This window comes from Ambystoma mexicanum, chromosome 11 (assembly GCF_040938575.1).
Source record: "Ambystoma mexicanum isolate Mex_15411 chromosome 11, UKY_AmexF1_1, whole genome shotgun sequence".
Taxonomy (NCBI): Eukaryota; Metazoa; Chordata; class Amphibia; order Caudata; family Ambystomatidae; genus Ambystoma; species Ambystoma mexicanum.
In genome coordinates this window covers 474,039,105-474,058,439 of record NC_090934.1, presented here as the reverse complement: position 1 = coordinate 474,058,439, position 19,335 = coordinate 474,039,105, and the positions used below count along the sequence as shown (strand labels likewise).

The 19,335-nt window shown below is 45.7% G+C and overlaps 1 protein-coding gene across 2 annotated transcripts in view; it reads left to right on the top strand.

Moving 5' to 3' along the window:
* Positions 1-19,335, top strand: part of EXT2 (exostosin glycosyltransferase 2) — a 1,411,400-nt gene that overhangs the window by 1,013,586 nt on the left and 378,479 nt on the right. The gene's annotated exons all lie outside the window — the stretch shown is intronic.

Below are 19,335 nucleotides of genomic sequence, written 5' to 3'. Positions count from 1 at the left end.
TCAGACACAACGGACCTGGTCTTTGTTAGGATACATAGAACGGGGCCCAAACAAGCAGAATCCTCTCAGCAGCACGGAAGGGAGGGGGGGGCGATGCGGGAGCACCAAGGTTCAAGACCCGAAAGTGAAGATTCTGCAGAGCTTGACAAAAAAACCACCCCCTACGGGAGGAGGCCGCTTTGATAAGTGGGGGTCCCTGCGACCCACGCTATTGGCTATGTGACCTACTATGTCCACCCAACGATCACTGCTGATCCTTTCCCTCAACATTAACGGCCTCAACTCTCCGACTAAGCGTAAGAAAGTTGAGCGTTTTGTTAGGCGCGAGCGGCCTAACATTATTACGCTCCAAGAGACTCATATCCGGACACCTGATCGTAGAATGGTCAAGCTGTGGGGTTATTCTAGGGCACTCTTAGGGAGAATTCTCTGTTAAGGCTAATTTCCCAAACCTAGTGAGTCCCCCAGCAGCTTTGCTGGATTTTTGGGGTTTATTTTTTTCTCCTGCTAAGAGTGAGACACTTTTTCTCCCACTCTTAGACATGATTTGAGATATCCTTTGACTTTGTAATGTGTTTAATGGGCTATGGGGTCTTTTACTCCATGGGTTTCATGTATTTTTGGTAAGTGTGTTACACAACACCCTCAGTGCAGTAACACAGGGGTGTCATAGTGACCCCCAAACATAGACTCCATACCCTGGGACTGACTACTGTCTCCCAGGGCATGTAAAGTCACCATTGACTTAAATTGGGAACAGAACCAGTACAAACCATCATATTGTGGAAGTACTGGTAGGGGTAATTAGATTGCCCCTGGGTCTGTTTTTCGAGTGGGCACTGTGCAGTCCCCACTCTTCGAGTTTCTGGCTGGTGGCAGTGGTTACCACGCAAAATATTCCACCGGAATATTTCCTATGGGATTTTCCCATTCATTTTAAAGGCACCACTTTTTGGTGCAATGTTAAAGATACCGCCGGGTTATTTATTTAATATTTATTCCCCGGTTGGGTCTTTTTGCCAGGACAGGTTTTAAAATGGCGTTTGTGTTCGCCTCTGTAACTCCAACCCAAGTCGAGTTCCACTTTTTGGCGGGCTTCTCCACAGAAGCCTCCAAAAGTGGTGCCACTCTGTCTGGGTCTACAGGATGTGTGGGAGGGGGGTTTAGGAACCCTGGACTGAGTTGCCTCGGCAACTGAAGTCGCACTCTTGTATGATTGGCCCAGTGGTGAGCCGCCCGGCTCACCACTTAGCATGTTTGAGTGACAGCTAGGACTGATGAATGGGGGTTTTCTGCATAAAAGCAGGGCTTTGGGGACTGGAACTTCAGAAGTCGCACAGGACCAAAGAATCCGTAGAGGGAGAAGCTGAGCCGACCTGCAACGACGACACCATTGGTGGAGCCCTGCTGAACTGTCTCGCCACTTCCCAACGACAGAGAAGATCTTCATCCCGGAGAGTCTTCTTCCTCTGAGCTGGTGGGGATCTCCCTCTTTTTCGCCTTCCTGGATCGTCTCGTGGTTGAATCGCCCGTGTCAAGCACCCCGGCGGCCGGATAGCCACGCTTCACCACTACCGCGAAAAAAAGGGTAGTACCTTTTTACAGTGAAACTCCGCGGCTGGTTTCTTCCCTGGCAGTGCAATGACCTCCAACTGTGTGATCTTGGACACATTCCACCTTGCTCTCTTAGTGGGCCTGGCCTATGACTTTCTTGCTTCTCAGTAGATTCTCCCTTTTTCTGACTTGCTCTGGTTCTCCTAAAGTGTTTGTATTGTGTATGTTCCTAATTCTGCCTTTTCCCCTCCCTTTTTAATTAACTTATTGGAGTGCCATCTTAGGTTAAGCGCTCACCTCTGTCTGAAAATAAGTGGTGTTTTAACTAAGACTTGTTCAATAAGTAATCAGGGCTGTATATATATTAATAGTGACTGTGTTTGAACTTGCTTGCCATATTAGTGTTAGTGTATTTTACAAAGTGTGTTTGTAAATAAATAATTATATACCTTTATACCCAAGCTCTGGTCAGTGTTTGCTTGTGCTACTGTATTTTGGTACCTATCTTGTATACTCTATATACTGTCTAACTCTTCTTGAGAGAAGTCTGGCTGCTCAGCCACAGCTACCAGGTAAATCTGGGTGGTACAGACTGCTACCACAATAGGGTTTACTGCCAACACCTGTAGTCTTAAGCCTTTTGCAGTGGTCCCTAAGGGTACTGCACAGGTTTCTGCCTAACAGGCACTACATGCCACACAATCTGAAAAGAAGGCTGGGGTGTTCTTGGCTCTTAGGGATGGCCTGGATCTGCATATAACTGGGAGTACCACAGGCGATCAAGGAAGGTTCCTGGCGGTAACCTTGGAAGGCGATGAACTTCCCCTCACAGTGGCGTCGCTTTATGTCCCAAACACAGCGCAAGATAGCTATATTCAGAGCGCGCTGGGGAAACTAGAGGATTTCGCTAAGTCCCCCATTGTTCTCACCGGCGATTTTAACGTAGCGCGAGATCCCAAGAGGGATAGATCGGCGGGCTGGGCGGCTTCACAAGGGAGACCTTCCCAGCAATTGAAAGAGAAATTCGGCAATTTGGGCCTGGTGGATGCATGGGTGATTAAAAGGGGGGGGGGGTGTTCACGTTTTATTCACACATGCACCAATCCCACTCAAGAATAGATTGTTTGGGTTTCTGTCAATTTATTGGGGCGGGCACAAGAGATCACCAAGGGCTCCACAATACTCTCGGACCATGCCCCCTTGACTTTAGCACTGAGACTGCAGGGTAGGCCCCCGGGTCTGTGGAGGTGGCGCTATCCGACCGTGCTCTTTAAAGACCAGGTCTTGCTCCGCGAAATTGAGGAAGAAATAAAACGCTTTTTCGCGGAGAACCCAGTACAGGATACATCATCCCAGGTTAGATGGGACGCCTTTAAGGCGACCCTGAGAGGAGCAATAATAGCCCTAAAAGTAAGAAGGGACAGGGAACTGAGGGTCGAGGAGACACTCCTGGAGGCCGCACTTGGGGAAGTCACTGCAAAAATGGGCACACATCAGTCCCCGGTGATCAAGAGAGAGTATAGGACGATTAGGACCCAGCTGGACCTAATCCAGACTCGGCAGCGGAGCGCAGCTTGTTACGTCTCAGGCAGAAGTTCAACGTCAAAGGGAATAGAGCAGATCGTCTTCTCTCGAGACTCCTCAGGAGGGACCAAAACGAGAAGACAATATTGAAAATTAATGTGGAGGGAGGGGGCACCAACGCCAAGAATGAGGACATTTTAAGGGAATTCACACGTTTTTACACCAATTTATATGCGTCTGACTCTCCGGCGCAGTCTTCCCAATTAAACTACCTAGATAGGGTCAATTTGCCCCGTATAACTCGCGAGGAGATGGAATTGTTGGAAAGGGATATCACAGAGGATGAGGTTAGGGACGCAATTAGAGCCCTCCCCAATTTCAAGACTCGATTCTTGAAAACTCAATATCATCGTCAACTTGGGGAAAAACACTATGCAGGCTTGTTCTCTAATAAGTTGGGGGAAGGACATGAGAAAGTTATACTATCTAACCTACCCTGGACCTTTGAATTTGACAGGGAGGAGATACGCACCCTAATAAAAAATGCAAGTGCTTCAAGGGCCCTGATGGCCTAACAAACGCTATCTTGAATTAAACACCCGGAACACTGGGCCAACTTCATGCTGTCCTTATTTCAGGAAATTAAACAAACAAAGAAAATACCAACTTCATGGACCAAGTCAATTGTGGTCCCAATTTACAAAAAGGGCGACAGATCTGACCCAGCCAACTATAGACCAATCGCCATTTTGGATGTTGTAGGAAAGCTGTTCTCTGCAATACTCCTGAAACACCTGAACACGTGGTCTAAACTATCAAACCACCAAGACCGATGGCAATCTGGCTTCAAAAAAGGGACGGGAACTGCCCTAAATCTTTTCCTGATAAACTTGTTGAAATGTAGGGCAAAAGTAACTAAGCAAAAAACGACCTACATCGCCTCTATAGATTTGGCCCATGCTTTCGACTCAATAAACAGGAACCCTCTATGGGGAAAACTGTCAAAATGGGGCTGTCCGACTGACCTGAGGGAAGCCCTGGAACTCCTGCATTCTGGAACAACACTAGGAATACGCTTGGACAGAGCAGGAACTCTGTCTAGCGAAATTGGAACATCAGCAGGGATAAAACGGGGATGCAGACTAGCAACGGCAATATTCAATCTTTACATATCTGACATCGAGGAGGCTTTTGAAGATGTGAAGTGCTTCTGCCCAAGGATTGCAGGCACTCCAGTGGGAAGACTACTCTACGCTGATGACCTCCTAATCATGGACCAAACTGAAGTGGGACTGCAGAGACAGCTGAATGCTCTGTCTAAATACGTGTGTGACAACTCACTAACCATCAATCCTAAGAAATCTAAAATTATGGTTATAGGAGAAGCAAACAGAACCCACAGGACGAAAAGAAGCTGGAGTCTCCAAAGGGTTAAAATACCCTAGGTCACATCTGTGAAGTACTTGGGCTTAACAGTGAACACCACTATGGTAGACTCACACGGGGCAGCAGTCGTGAAGTCCAGAGCCAAGAAAGCAACCCAGGCTAGAATAATCAACCGCAAGTATGGAAAATTCACCCTACTTCCCATTATTAACTTTTACAAATCAAAGGTGATCCCGATTTTGACATACGGCTCTGAAACGCAGTTACAACTTGCAGGCTCGCTCTGGAAGCAGGTTGATGGAATATTCTGGCGACAAGTTTTGAATATGCCAAGATCCCTACCGGTAGAAGTGATCAGAAGAGAAATGGGAATGGTGTCATTATACACCATTATGGTTTGGAGATCATTGTCGATGTTGAGGAAATGCTTACAACCACCAGGTGAAGGAGGGTACGAAGTACTCAGCGATGTGTATATATTAATAGTAACTGTGTTTGAACCTGCTTGCCATATTAGTGTTAGTGTATTTTACAAAGTGTGTTTTTAAATAAATAATGATATACTTTTATACCCAAGCTCTGGTCAGTGTTTGCTTGTGCTACTGTATTTTGGTACCTATCTTGTATACTCTATATACTGTCTAACTCTTCTTGAGAGAAGTCTGGCTGCTCAGCCACAGCTACCAGGTAAATCTGGGTGGTACAGACTGCTACCAATTGGGTTTACTGCCAACACCTGTAGTCTTAAGCCTTTTGCAGTGGTCCCCAAGGGAACTGCACAGGTTTCTGCCTAACACCAATGTCAATTTTACAACAAGTAACCAAGACTTTCGAATGTGCACAGGATTTGGCTTGACCCATCGCAGGAACTATTTGATTTCACAATTCTCTTATGTTCGCAACCTTTCAGTTGAATACCTAACAGAGACTTTCGAATGAGCCCACATGTGGCACCGGACCACTCTGTCTTCGATATTACATTTGAGCTTCAAATTTCATTCACTCATTAGCGGTTTTAATAACCCGCTTGCAACCTTGGTTTCCACACAGAATGATCTGGTATCAGTCTCCCCAACTCACTGGATGTGCTGCCTTCACTGGTGCTGCTGTGTTGTAGGAGCCAAAGACAGTACCACAGCGGAAAGCGTTTCTCCCCGCCTTGGCTAACGACACAGGAGAGCCCCTGGTACCTCCGACACAAAATGCAGGACTCGCCAACTTTAATTCTAGTTCTTACGTTTCCTATTCTCCAAGGCTCATGAAAGATACAGTCATTCGGGGAAAAGGTCACAGGCTCTTCCCTCCTTGCAATCCGCTTGGGTCTTGCTGTCTTCTGCCTTGTATTAAACTGCCATATTGGAACTGCTGCTTCTTCGTATGCTTTACCATGCTCAGAGTGTGGGGAAGTGTGATGGAAGTCAGGTGTGTGTAATGGTCAGTAATTGCCTGACCTTGCCCGACCATTGTATTGGGACATGTCAGGTATACGGCTTGGGTGCTAATCTGTTTTCGCTCACAAGGAGTTGTCCATGAGAAGGTGTTCGTGTTGGAAAGGGGACGGGGGGTTTGAATTCCTAAGTATCCTACCTGGTAGGATGGGGTAAAGGTGTTACAGGGAAGGGTACACCACGTCTCACCATCCAGTGTCTCACTTCCAGTCCCCGAAGACCCATCCAGGTGATCCTCCCGCACTGGTCCACCGCCAGGAACTGGATCCAAAAGCGATGGCCGTGTCCTGGCCACCTGGATAACAGATCCCCGGGGACTTGCGGGTGAGACACCTTCAGGTTTCTCACAGGTACCCCTGGCAATAGCGGACATCAAGAGTTTGGGGTTTGCTATAATTGGGGACCACGTTGGGGATATGTGAATAAAAGCTGAGTATCCTGGAACAACCCTAGGGGACGATCCACACGATGGAGCATCCTTCAACAGAATTAGAGCACAGGTGTGGGATGCCCTACACAGGGCTTTTCAGACATCCCTGATTTACAGCCCCTGATGCAGTGTACAATGGGCGATGATGAGGACCCAGCTAAATGTATTCTTAAATTACAAGAGATGTGGATAGCTGAAACGGGAGGACCATGGGATCGTTCTATACCATTTTTCGATTTTATTGTAAAGAGTGGTTTGCCAAAGGCAGTGCAGAAGGGGTTAGATAATAGTGCACCATTGCAAAAGAATCAAGGAGTGGTAAAGGGAAACAGCCCAAAGGCGTCAAACGGAGCAAGCAAAATTGATAGAAAAGAAATTGCCAAAAGTTGTTGTCCAGGCACCTGTGTCGATACCAGCACAGGTTGAAAGGATAGAGAGCACCCAACAGGTCATAAGCACCACTATTGCAGTGCTCTGGGCTGAAGGAGGACAAGGACAGTGGGGTAAGGGGGTAACAGTATCCTGGCCCACAGTGGCAGCAAGTAGGACTTCAGCGAGAAAGAGGGGTTTTTCGAGGAGCAAGAGGAGGGGGATTTGGACCATCACAATGTTGGAATTGTTTGAGTTGGGGGCTTTTTGCAAGGGAATGCAGGAGCAGGTCTGCAATGGGGTATAATTACGGGTCACCATAACCAAGCCAAGGACACCAAGGACTAGGTTATCGGCAACAGGGTCAAGCATATCAAAATCAAGGGTGTAAGTGGTTTCAACCCAGCACTCCACCTAAGTGAATGCCTGGCGTGAGATGCCCAGCTGGAACCCTTAATTATATATTTTTGTCAAAAGTTTTTATTTCTGAACGATGTACCCTTACATCATGCCCCTCTCTTTGAATTCCCCCCCCCCGGTCTCACTGAACCAAGAAGTAGGATGTTTTGCAAAGTCAAAATATTTATTTAATGGATTGATCACACTTTTATGAATTATGAACAATATCTGGATATCACACTATTAATATGTATACATTGATAAGCGTTGGATGATATTACAGTCACAATCTCTTTAATCAATAGGAGTATGGATGAAAAGAATAAGTAGCATAGAGTATACTTTGTGTGGGCGCAATGAAATGCAATGATATGAGATTAATGCAGCACAAAAATAAAACTTGATATGAATTCACTCAAATGCAATGTAATCACCGTTTCCCCTTGATATTACTCAATCCCCCCCTAATATGCAGTATGAAGATATGGGATGAGGGAACACAGGTTTCAGGAATATACAATCAATAAATGCAGTTTCAAACCCAGTGCCCCCAGCAAGCTTAGAGAGAAACAGGAATGATTTAAACATGTCAAATGCTTTTGAATGTGGTTTTGTAATGAATGGGAAAAATGCTGAAAAATGACTTTAATTCGCTAAATGGATTCAGAAATAGTGGGATCCGCTTTGGATAGCTTCTGGTAAACAATAACAATGATGATGGGATAACTAAAAGATAGGAAACCGAATTCAGAAGTTGAATGCAAAGAAATAGCTCTTTTATATTGGATGAAATTGAGCCAAATGCAGAATCGCAATAGTAAAGGTCGATTTTTTTAGAAAAAGAGTCAAGATTTCAAATGAAAGATGCGCTTTTGAAGATTTACAAACACAGATTTCTTAACACTAAGAGCCTATGAAGATGCGAGATGCCAACGATACAGCCACCAGTCCAGAGGCGCCTCTGTCTGATCTTTGCCCGCTGCGACACTTGCCTTTCTTCAGCAAATATATATTGGCGCAAAGATGATTATCACTACAATTATCACAGGATTATATGGATGAAAGAAGGATTCAGGACAGACAAAAGAGGTTCTACAATGCACAGTTCTGGATAGGATACAATGGGTTGGATAGGATAACTTAAGGGTAAGAGATTGGCGATGGACAGTTCTATGCTAAATACTCACAACTATGGTTTTGAAATAGGAATAGGCCTGTCAGGATCTGGTCAAAGGGTTTTGGACTGGAATCTGCTCGCCACCGGACAGGATTCAGGCGCTTGGTTTTGCACTCAGCAGGGCACTCCGGTATCTGCACGGCTTCTTGGACTGGATCTGACCGGTTGGTTCTGGGTTACAGCTCTGTTCTACTGGGTTGGATCTCTGGGTTCTAGCAAGGTTCTTGACAAGAAGCAGAAAAACAGCACAGCCCGGCTGTTGAATTGGTTGTGCCCCTTGGAAGTTTGGGGTTACAATCAGGTTGCAAGATTTTAAAGGCCAGCTGAGAAGGGTTCAGCTTTGGATTGGGCCTTCTGCTTTCAGGGTTCTGGATTCTTGATCTCGGTTCTGGAGTCTTGATCTGGGTTCTTCCTGCAGAGCGCTCCGCCAGTAAAATCAGTTGATGGGTGAATATGTGTCTCCAGGTCCTCAACAGTCCCTATTTATGTATCTCTCAAGGGGGTGGGTAGGCTGATTATACTATGCCCAACCCTCTAAGAATCCGATAGGTCAGGGAATTTCCTCTCCCCTGATTTGAGAAGGAAACAGTGTGTCATAATGTGTCATAGTGATGCTGCCATTTACAATCCAGGGAGAAACCTCCCCTTTGTTCCTATACGGAAAAATCTGTTTTTCATATAAAACCTATTTCCAATATCAACTTGTTAATAATACATATTTACTTTACAGATTAAATAAGGCACGTATCCATCAAAGTCTCATCTTCCTAAGAGTTTCGGTTCACAAATGACAGTTTTTCACGCTTTTGGTTGGTTACCCAGTGTCCGATCTGTACCAATTTTTCCAGATACATGCACATAACATCTGGGCATGCCTCTGTGAAGTTTCATATTTTTAACATTATCACAACTGCTACAAAGTCAATATTTTGATAGTTCAGTCTCTGAACATCGCACAAATTCCAGAGTAGTTTTAAAACGTGACCAACCTTTTCATTTTAACAACACTAGATTTACAGATTTTTAACAATTTTGTTCAGTTTTCTATGAGTGTTTTTTCAAAAAGACATTTTCTGTGCTCTCTGAATAAACAAAACTGTTTGTCTCATCCCCCAAAGGTTTTGGGCTGGGTCAGAGCAGTCCCAGGCTTCTTCCTGCCAGAAGTTGTTTTCTGTCACACCCGAATTAGCATTTTCCTTTCAGTCAAGGCAGTCTTTTGTTTCTGGCCAGAGCAACAGGCCAAAGTCCCCTCCCATTTCCTTTCACACCTCCCTTCCAGTTCTTCAGCTGATGGCGGGGGGGGAGGAGATTCCTTTGTTTGGGGAGAAACTGTGGAATGTTTTTGAAGCTCAGTGTGGCTGGCTTTAACTTACTTTTGAAACAATGTTTTTAAAATAGTCTTTCTCTAAAATACAATTTACATTTTTACAAATATAGTCACAATCTCTTACTTCCAGCCTTTTTTTTAAAACATAGAGATTGAATTGTCACCCTACATTGCTTTTAATGGGAAATCTCTCCTTTTCCATACTTTGATTTTAAGGCATAAGTTTAAATGACAGTATCAGTAAATGCCGGCTTCTGACACAGGCGAGCGGCGGTACTACGCCCATTTTTAACATATTTTTCCAAGCAAGCATCTTTGAATGTGGATTTTCTTCTAATAAAATATGTTTCTGCTGACATTGTGCTTAGGTGAATTCTTTGATAAAGTGATGTTTAACAACCAAAAAGGATGTTGGATCTTTTGTGAGGTTTGGGAACCATGATTTTTGCACTTTCCATAGCCCAGGAAAAATTGATTTTTAAAGCAGTTCTGGGTTTTCCTTTGCAATGCAGCACTGTTTTTTCAAGTGGTTCCATTTTCCACTGTGGGCAGCCAAATGGTAGGTTTTGGCAGTGGTCTCCTGTGTTACCATTGACATAGGCAAAATGGATTGGTGGCCTATTTTTCAGGTTTTCCTGCGCACTTTCAGAGATTTTTAGCGCAAAGATCTTTTTGGCGGCCATCCTGTTGTCTCTGATGCAAGCAGTGCACAGTGAGGTTGCAGGGCATGGACTAGTGGGTTAAAGCAACCCACAAGCGTATCTACAGGGGCAACCCCAGACATACAAACAGCAGCCTAACTTATCTGATATACAGGTACCGCACCCGCCACAGCAAAGTCAATAGTGTACCGAGCAGGACTACCACCCCTTCTGGAGGAGCAACAATGATGGCTGGGGCAACCCCTTACCGTTCCCCGGAACGAACACATATCCCGATTAGGACAGCCCACAGAGAGCACTCGCGTGTCTGGTCCTGTAAACGACCATCCACCCTGAAGAGGAACACTTGGTGGGGGCGGTGATAGGAAACAAACAGTTCATATTTATAGTGCATCATAGAAGGGAATCTCTCATTATCGGGCATATATCTCGACACAAAGGAATTCCCTGGGGCTATTTCCGCAGTTCTCTACACTGAGGAGCTGGACGTAAAGGTGGGAGGGAAGGTGGTGTGGGCTCCCCTACTATATTCTAAAAGTTCTCCTCTCAGTTTGCTGGCCAGGGACCTACTCAGCAAATTAAACATAACAATATAATTTATTGATCACAGTTTAGCTTGCTCCACGCCTGGTATGTGCGCAATAAGGACAACGGTGATAATACAACAATGACACGGGAAGTGGTGGACCAGGGGACTCTCGTGGACCCGGACATGTTCTTTTATAGTATTACTGTGCTTGTGGAGGCAGTGCCTCAGATTGCTAAACAGTGTTACCGAGTACCCACAGATTACATCTTTCGTCCAGTTGTGTCACCTGAGGTGGTGAAAGGAACAATATTGTCACTGGATTTACAGGGATTGTTGTTCTCTGACAAGGGGGTTGTTGTGTTAGGAATTGACAGGGATGGGTGTGAGTGGTGCACAGTGCTCTGTATAGATCCAACAGTACAATTAAAGGAAGTGACGGATGACAAGATATTTGAGAACAATGACATAATGGTACAGTATCAGAAGGTGCAGTGCCCCCGGTGGCAGTACTAACTCTCCCTCTATTTCTTGACGACTATTTACACCACATTCCTTCACAGTTGTGGACTGCAAATACATACAATTTAGGACTACTGAAAGATGTGACACCTGTGCATATAACACTGAATCCAGGTGCAGTGCTACCCAGGGTAAAACAACAACCATTATCAAGGGAGGCCTAGGAGGTTATTAGAAAGACAATACAGGCCCTAATGGACTAGAGGATCATTGTGCCATCAACGTCTCTGTGTAACACAGCGATATACCCTGTCAAAAAATCAACAGGGGGCAACTGGAGAATAATCCGGGACGTGATACAAAAAGAATTTCCAGTCGTCCCAAATCCTGCGACAATTTTATGCAGTATCCCCAAAGAAGCCACACACTTCACTGTAGTGGACTTGAAAAGTGCATTCTTCTCTATTCCACTCCATCCTGAGTGAAGGTACCTCACAGCATTTACACCGGGCCAGATGCGGTTAGAACATACTAGGCTACCTCAGCGGTACTGTGAGAGACTGAGCATATTTAACAGAATGCTGCACATGGATTTAGGGAGTATTCAGGTGCCCAGCACGATTATCCAGTACATGGATGATCTGTTATTGTGCAGTAATAGTGAGTAGCACTGACAAAGATATTCCATTACACTCCTACAATTGCTGGCCTATAAAGGGTACAATGTTGAAAAGGCTAAGTTGCAATACTGCCAACAGGAGGTGCTCTATCTTGGACAATTCATATCATCAAATGGTAAAAGTATACTACCAGATAGGGCAGCGTCAGCACGCGCCACCCACAGACCCACTTCAGTTAAAGAAATGCAGAAGTTTCTGGCGCTGTGCAACTACTGTAGGGCATGGATCTTAGATTACATGGCATACACAAGACCACTTATGCAGGCCCTTAGGGAAGCACAAAAAAACAAAGCATCATACGTATCAGTGGACTGCAGATATGATCAAACAGTTCAACAATCTAAAAGAAGTCATTAGTTCAGCATCCGTACTGGGCACCCCAGACTAGACACAGGAATTTTACTTGTTCTCACATTTGGATGGCCATCTCAAGACCGCACTATTGACACAGAAAAGTACTATGGGCCATAAGCCGTTGGCCTATTACAGCAGCACACTGCATTCAGTGATGCAAGGGCAGTTTGCGTGCAAACAGGCATTAGCATCTGCTGCATTTGCAATAGAAAAAGGTTATACTATTGTAATGGGGTGCTCAGTTACGTTGTATGTGAAATATTCTCTATTTGCCATCATAGAAAGATCAAAGTCCATTCTGACTACACAGAAACCTTCGGCGTACGAGATTATTATCGCAAAGCCCCACATTCATGTGGTAAAATGAGACACAGTGAACCCGGTCACCTTTCTAACGGTTATGCCAGTTACAGGCTCGTCTTGCTCCCCCCAATACCAGGCTCATCCAGTTCCCTCACGCAACCTCATGCATTCCAGGCACTCAGTACTCAAACACAAATAATACACAAGAGACCAGAAGTGGGATGAAAAGCGCTGTAATACAAACACACACCAGTGCATAGGAGGGCTGCATTCTGCTCTGCCCCTCCCAGCCCTGCCTCATCCTGATGTACAATGCAGTAGCTAGCTCTATTCTCCACCCATTAACAGCACGTAACATAACACATAGGTCATTTCGCCGAACAGAGGGAAGAAAAGTAAATTTCGTAACTGCAGGCTGTTTCTGAGAGGCAGCCTCTGGCAGCTTTGAGATTTGAGCCAGCACCGTCATCTCTGTGTACTTCTCAGGAGGGGCTGTTCAAGCCCGTCTCTGAGGCCTCACATCATTCCACAGCTCCGCTGTGCTGTGCTCTGCGACATTACAGGTGTTCAGATGTTAGGCCAGTCTCTTAGGCAAGTCTTTACGCCAGTTTGTTTGTATCCGATGAATCTCAAAGAAACCAAAAGAAAGTGCAGAATCAGAAATGTAACATGTGCCCAGTTTTTTTTCCTTTCTTCTCATTTTATCTATGAATAGCTGACCAAATACTCTCACTACTTTTTCATAAAGCACACTGCAATACAACTATTCTGATACATACAAACTCAATAAGGAAGCAAAAAATAAAAAACATTATCAAACTAAGAAAACGTATTTATGTCTTAACTCATCTAAAGCCATTCATTAACTGTACTGTATTGCATAAACACCCCCACCTGTTAGCATCAGCCATAATCTAGGGTGCATCTAAAACAACAAAAACAGTCATAAGTACATGTCCCTCCTTTTCTAGCTCTGAGCATCCCTGTCACTCTAACATTCAGCACCGCCCCTTTCAGGTGTCTGTCATGTATGTGTACACTGCCCAAGTCACAGTCAACGTCTCTCTTACTTTCAACTATATAATCAGCCTCTAGTACCTCCCAGTCCGTAGGTGCACCCGCAGTCAGTGTCAGCAACAACTTGTCAGTGCTTGTCATATTTATCCCAAGTAGCATCTTGCATGGTGAATACCTGGTCGCTGACCACTCTCAGTAGTCCATGGAGAACAGACAATCTTCCCACTGTGTCCCTTTCACATCTGTTTGTACTGCTCCTTCCTTGGCTCCTCTTTCTGATTTTTCTTCCAATGAGCCACACAAATGTCCATGTGCTCCTGCCATCATTCTGTTGCCGTGGGTCACCAGGCCATCTCTGTCGGGAACAGAAATGCATTGTCTTGCTCTTTCTCTGCATTGATATATTGCATTTTATTTATTTATTCGGATTTGTAGAGCGCGCAACAGCTTGGAAGCATTGTGGCGCTGGTTACATAAGGGGGTGAACAACTTAGTTACATAGGTAGCAGTAAAAAGAGGTCACAGCTTAGTTACAAAGAACAGCAAAAACAAAACTTAGTTACATTGGTCGCAAGCAGCGAAGAGTACTCATGGAGGAACAGACAGTTCATATCGAAGCTAATGGATGAGTTTAATTAAAGAGAGCAGTTTTGAACTTTTTGCGAAAAGCAAAGAGGGATGTTTCTGCCCTAAGTTCAGAAGGGAGCGCATTACATAACTTGGGGGCTAGGTACGGGAAGCCTATTCCTCCCGCTTTGGCTCTGTTGATACGTGGGATGGTAAGTTGGTTTGTGTAGTAAGTTCTAGTAGGCCTAGCTGAGGTGGGTCTAGATAGTGTGTCTGAGAGGTAGAATGGTGCAGTGAGGTTGATGCATTTGTGTGCAGAGTTGAGAATTTTGAAAGGGGTATTTATTTGTTCATCCTCCCTTTTCCAAATGCCCAGGAGCCGCTCACATTGTCTTTGGCCCTCCTTCTTGCTCTTCTGTAGGATAATCTTAACCACTTCAAGCTCTGGACCCTCTTCCACATGCCACCCTTTATCTTCTATGGATGCCATTAGCTGTGGCTGTAGGTCATTGTCGGGTGTCATGGGCCACTCTCGCTCAGATGGAATTATCTTCTTTCTTCTTAGAGCCAGTACCACTGATTGTAATTCACCATACTGTGCTCTAGCCCCCCCAAACACTTGAGTCCTGCTGGCACTGTCTACCTTCTTTATGTGTGGTCCTGTCAATGTTCTTCTCTGGTGCACATGCCCTGAAAGCATTCTGTTGTTATTTGACAATTTCTGACATGCATTCGCTTGACACTACCCCTTCCACTGGCATTTTGTTAACTGCCCCGTCTAAGGTTCACAGTGCACAGCCACCCGTCCTTCTGAGATCCAGTTTTTTTTTCTTGCCCCTTTGTCCGGGCATGTCTCCCCCCTCACTGTCAGGACCCCATTTGTGTGTGTCAGAATGTGGGTGGTACACTTAGTAGCTGCTGTCACCACAACCATTGGGACTACCGGTAACCTGCCTCCCTCTCCCTGAAGGCCCCTATTTGCCAAATCCGTCATTGCATCTCTTTTTTCCAAAATGTCCTCCCTCCCCTCTGTTGCATACAGTTGCCTCCCCTGGTACCAAGCCAGCCCGTGTCTCCCCCTTCTTCCTCCCCTTTCTCAGAAATACATAGCCACTCTAATAGCGTTCTGCATCACGTCATCCACCCCAGCCCCAACAGGCACTGGTGCTAGCACCTCACATTCCTGCCCCTCTGTGTGTCCTCCCTCCTCCCACTCCTTGCACTACTACACCAGCGCTGCTTTTCTCATTCTCAGCCATGCGTCATAAGCTACATTCAGAATGTATGCCCGCCCTTGGGTGGATCTTAACTTTTCCTCCACATCCACATTTCTTTCCACCACCCTCATTATCTCTTATGGCAACAGTCGCCCTATTGTGGCCCTCATGAAAATTTGTGTACACATTACTGCAAAATCTCAGGGTCTCTAATCCCTCTCTACCTTCATCCGCTTTGTGCTATCTTTGTGCTTCGCTTGTAGTTCAGCACCATCTGTCCCTTCCCTGCGTTACCCTCTGTAACTACTGTACCTGGGCACCCCCACCTCCTTCTTCCTTTTTACTGACTGGGGGACCACATTCCACTTGGCCACCATGCTCCTCAACCTCTCCATCACTGCCCTCGACCTCAACTTATATGACAGATCTGCCCCGCCTCTTGCCTGGTCAGTGGACTGGCATCTGCCATATTGTAACTGAAACTGAAACTGTAATCTTTAATCTGTTTTACTCCACTTTAATTCAAGTTTCTGACCTCACACTCCTACCCTGTGCCCTTTACAGCATCAACCCTACACCGTCTCTCCACGACAAGTACTCTGACTGTATAACAGGTGCCTAAGAAAGCTCTGACCTGATTGCAGTCCTGTAGTTGCCCTTGCGACCCTGTATTGTATCCCTACAGCACTCTGAGGCACTGTCTCTGTATTATTTCTAGAGTCCCTGAAGACTCAAAATTCCACTAGACAAACACGCAATCGGTACAGCGAAAAACACTTTTTTCAGTTACCCGATGTATTGTTGTAAATCTGTCATGCACATCAGGAAGGAGAGCTCCTGGGGATCGGCAACATCTGTTACAGGCTCGTCCTGCTCCACCCAATACCAGTGCTCATCCAGCTCCCTCACGCCACTTCCTGCATTCCAGGCACTCGAACACAAATAATACACAAGAGACCAGAAGTGGGGTGAAAAGTGCTGTAATGCAAACACACACCAGTGCATAAGAGGGCTACATTCTGCTCTCCCCCTCCCAGCCCTGGCTCATCCTTATGTACATTGCAGTAGCTAGCTCTATTCTCCACCCATTAACAACACATAACATAACAAACAGGTCATTTTGCCGAACAGGGGGAAGAAAAGTATATTTCCTAACTGCATGCTGTTTCTGCGAGGCAGCCTTGGGATTTGAGCCAGCAGCGTCATCACTGTACTTCTCAGGAAGGGCTGTTCATGCTACATACTTCACTGTAGTTGACTTGAAAAATGCACTCTTCTCTATTTCACTCCATTCAGAGTAGAGGTACCTTGCAGCATTTACACAGGGCCAGATGCAGTTAAAACATACTAGGTTACCTCAGCGATACTGTGAGAGCCTGAGCATATTTAACGAAATGCTGCATGCTGATTTAGGGAATATTCAGGTGCCCAGCACGATTATCCAGTACGTGGACGATCTGTTGGTGTGCAGTAATAGTGAGCAACACTGCCGGAGAGATTCCATTACACTCCTACAATTGCTGGCCTTTAAAGGGTACAAGGTTGACAAGGCTAAGTTGCAATACTGCCAACAGGATGTGCTCTATTTGGGACAGTTCATATCAGCAAATGGTGAAAGGATACTACCAGATAGGGCAGGATCAGTACGCGCCACCTCAGTTAAAGAAATGCAGACGTTTCTGGTGCTGTGCACGTACTGTAAAGCATGGATCTTAGATTATGCGACATACACAAGACCACTTCTGCAGGACCTTAGGGAAGCACAAAAAACAAAGGATCATAAGTTGCAGTGAAATGCAGATATGATCAAATAGTTCAACGATCTAAAAGAAGTCATAAGTTCAGCACCCGTACTGGCCACCCCAGACTACACACAGGAATTTAACTTATTCTAACATTCAGATGGCCAGCTCATGACCTCAGTATTGACACAGAAAAGTTCTATGCGACATAAACTGTTGGCCTGTTACAATGGCACACTGGATTCAGTGATGCAAGGGCAGTTTGCGTACAAACAAGCTTTAGCAGCTGCTGCATTTGCAGTAGAAAAAAGTTCTACTATTGTAATGGGGTGCTCAGTTACGTTGTATGTGGAGCATTCTCTATTTGCCATCCTAGAAAGATCAAAGTCCACCCTGACTACACCGAGATCTTCGGTGTACAAGATTATTATTGCAAAGCCCCACATTCATGTGGTTGGATGCAAAACAGTGAACCCAGCCACCTTTCTAACAGTTATGCCCACTGCTGAAGATCTGACAGTGTACAACTGTCCACATACGAGGATGACATCCCCAAAGCGAACGATTGCCCATTGGCGGAGGGTGAGGTACTCTTCGTTGATGGGTCATCCATAATTGACCAGGAGGATGGACAAAGACCTACAGGGGCAGCGGTGGTATGAGTTAAGGAAGGGGAGTACAAGACGGTGGTTATGAAAAGATTGCCCATTCTTTATTCTGCATAGGCTGGCGTACTCATAGCGCTTATTGAAGCATTGAGAGCGTCCCGAGGGTGCCTTGTCACAATATATTTTGACTCAGCGTACGTCACAACAACTGTGCACGCCGGTCTATCCTGTTAGAAGAGGAGAGGGTTTCGGAGGGCAGATAGATCTCCAGTCCAGCATGCAGCACTGCTAGAAATACTGAAAGAAACATTATCCCATCCATCTGTTGTGGCGGTCGTCAAGTGCGCCGCCCACACTACCGGGACAGACAAAAAAATATCGATGGGGAACGCAGCCGACTATGCAGCAACCAAAATGCTGGCGCATCTGCCAAATTAAATGCCTGCTTGAGTACATTGTAACCACCCCACCAGCCAGTGAACATCCAACACCTTATACAGCATTGCCTATTTCCCAGATAATTAGAGGGTAGGGCACCAGAATGGCAGAAGGAATTGTGGCTACGAAGGGGATGCAAGCAATCCCCAACGGATCTATTATGGAGGCAAGAGAGTTCCTGGAAGACAGTAATGGCCCAAGAGCTGCTAGCAGTAGCATTTGAACAGTTAGACTATCCGTCCAACAGTTAGAAGCAGCACATCGCAGCAGATATACAGGAGGACTGGTTTATACCAAACATCCAGGAAAGCATCACAGAAATGGTTTTACACTGAACCACATGTCATAGTTTCTGTACAGGGATGACATTACGGATGTTACAGGGCACATTGCCCCGCCCTACTGGGCCGTTCCATTACTTACACATAGATAATGCTGATATGGGTGAACGTTGCAATGGCTCCAGATAACTCATAGTAGTGGTTTGCCCTTTCTCAAGGTGGGTGGAAGCAGGGCTTTGCGCACATCTGGATGCCAAATGTGCTGGTAGATTCTTGGTACGTGTGGTTTTTCGCTCAGTGGGGTGTTTCAGCACGTCGCAGCACTATTTGGCATTAAGCACCAGATGTGTTCAATTTATCACCGCCAGGCCAACAGCGTTGTGGAAAGGATCAGCAGGCCCCTCAAAAACAAATTGTCCAAAATGTGTACCATGTTGAAGAAGAACTGGGTGCACTGCTTGCCCCTGGCCCTCTTCAGTCTATGTACGCAACCCAGCAAAGAGCACCATTTGTCACCTCACAGGTGGTCACTGGTCAGTGTATGCACACCCCAATATCCCCTGTAACAAGAGCTTCAGACGCACTTAACACACTAACATGGGCAATTAAATGTGTCTCTTGACAGATTCCACCTCCCAGAATTGAGACAGACTCACCGGATGTAGCAAACACGACAGCGACAGATCCTGAGTACATGACCACACAACCGCTGGTTACTTTGTGTACATTTGCAATTTCATGCCTAGATGGAATAATCCTCAGTTCCACGAGCCCTACAAGGTGGTATTTTGCACTCCCCTTGCTGTAAAGGTAAAGGGCTTGCGAAATGGGGGCCACGTCTCTGATGTCCGCAGGGCACCACAA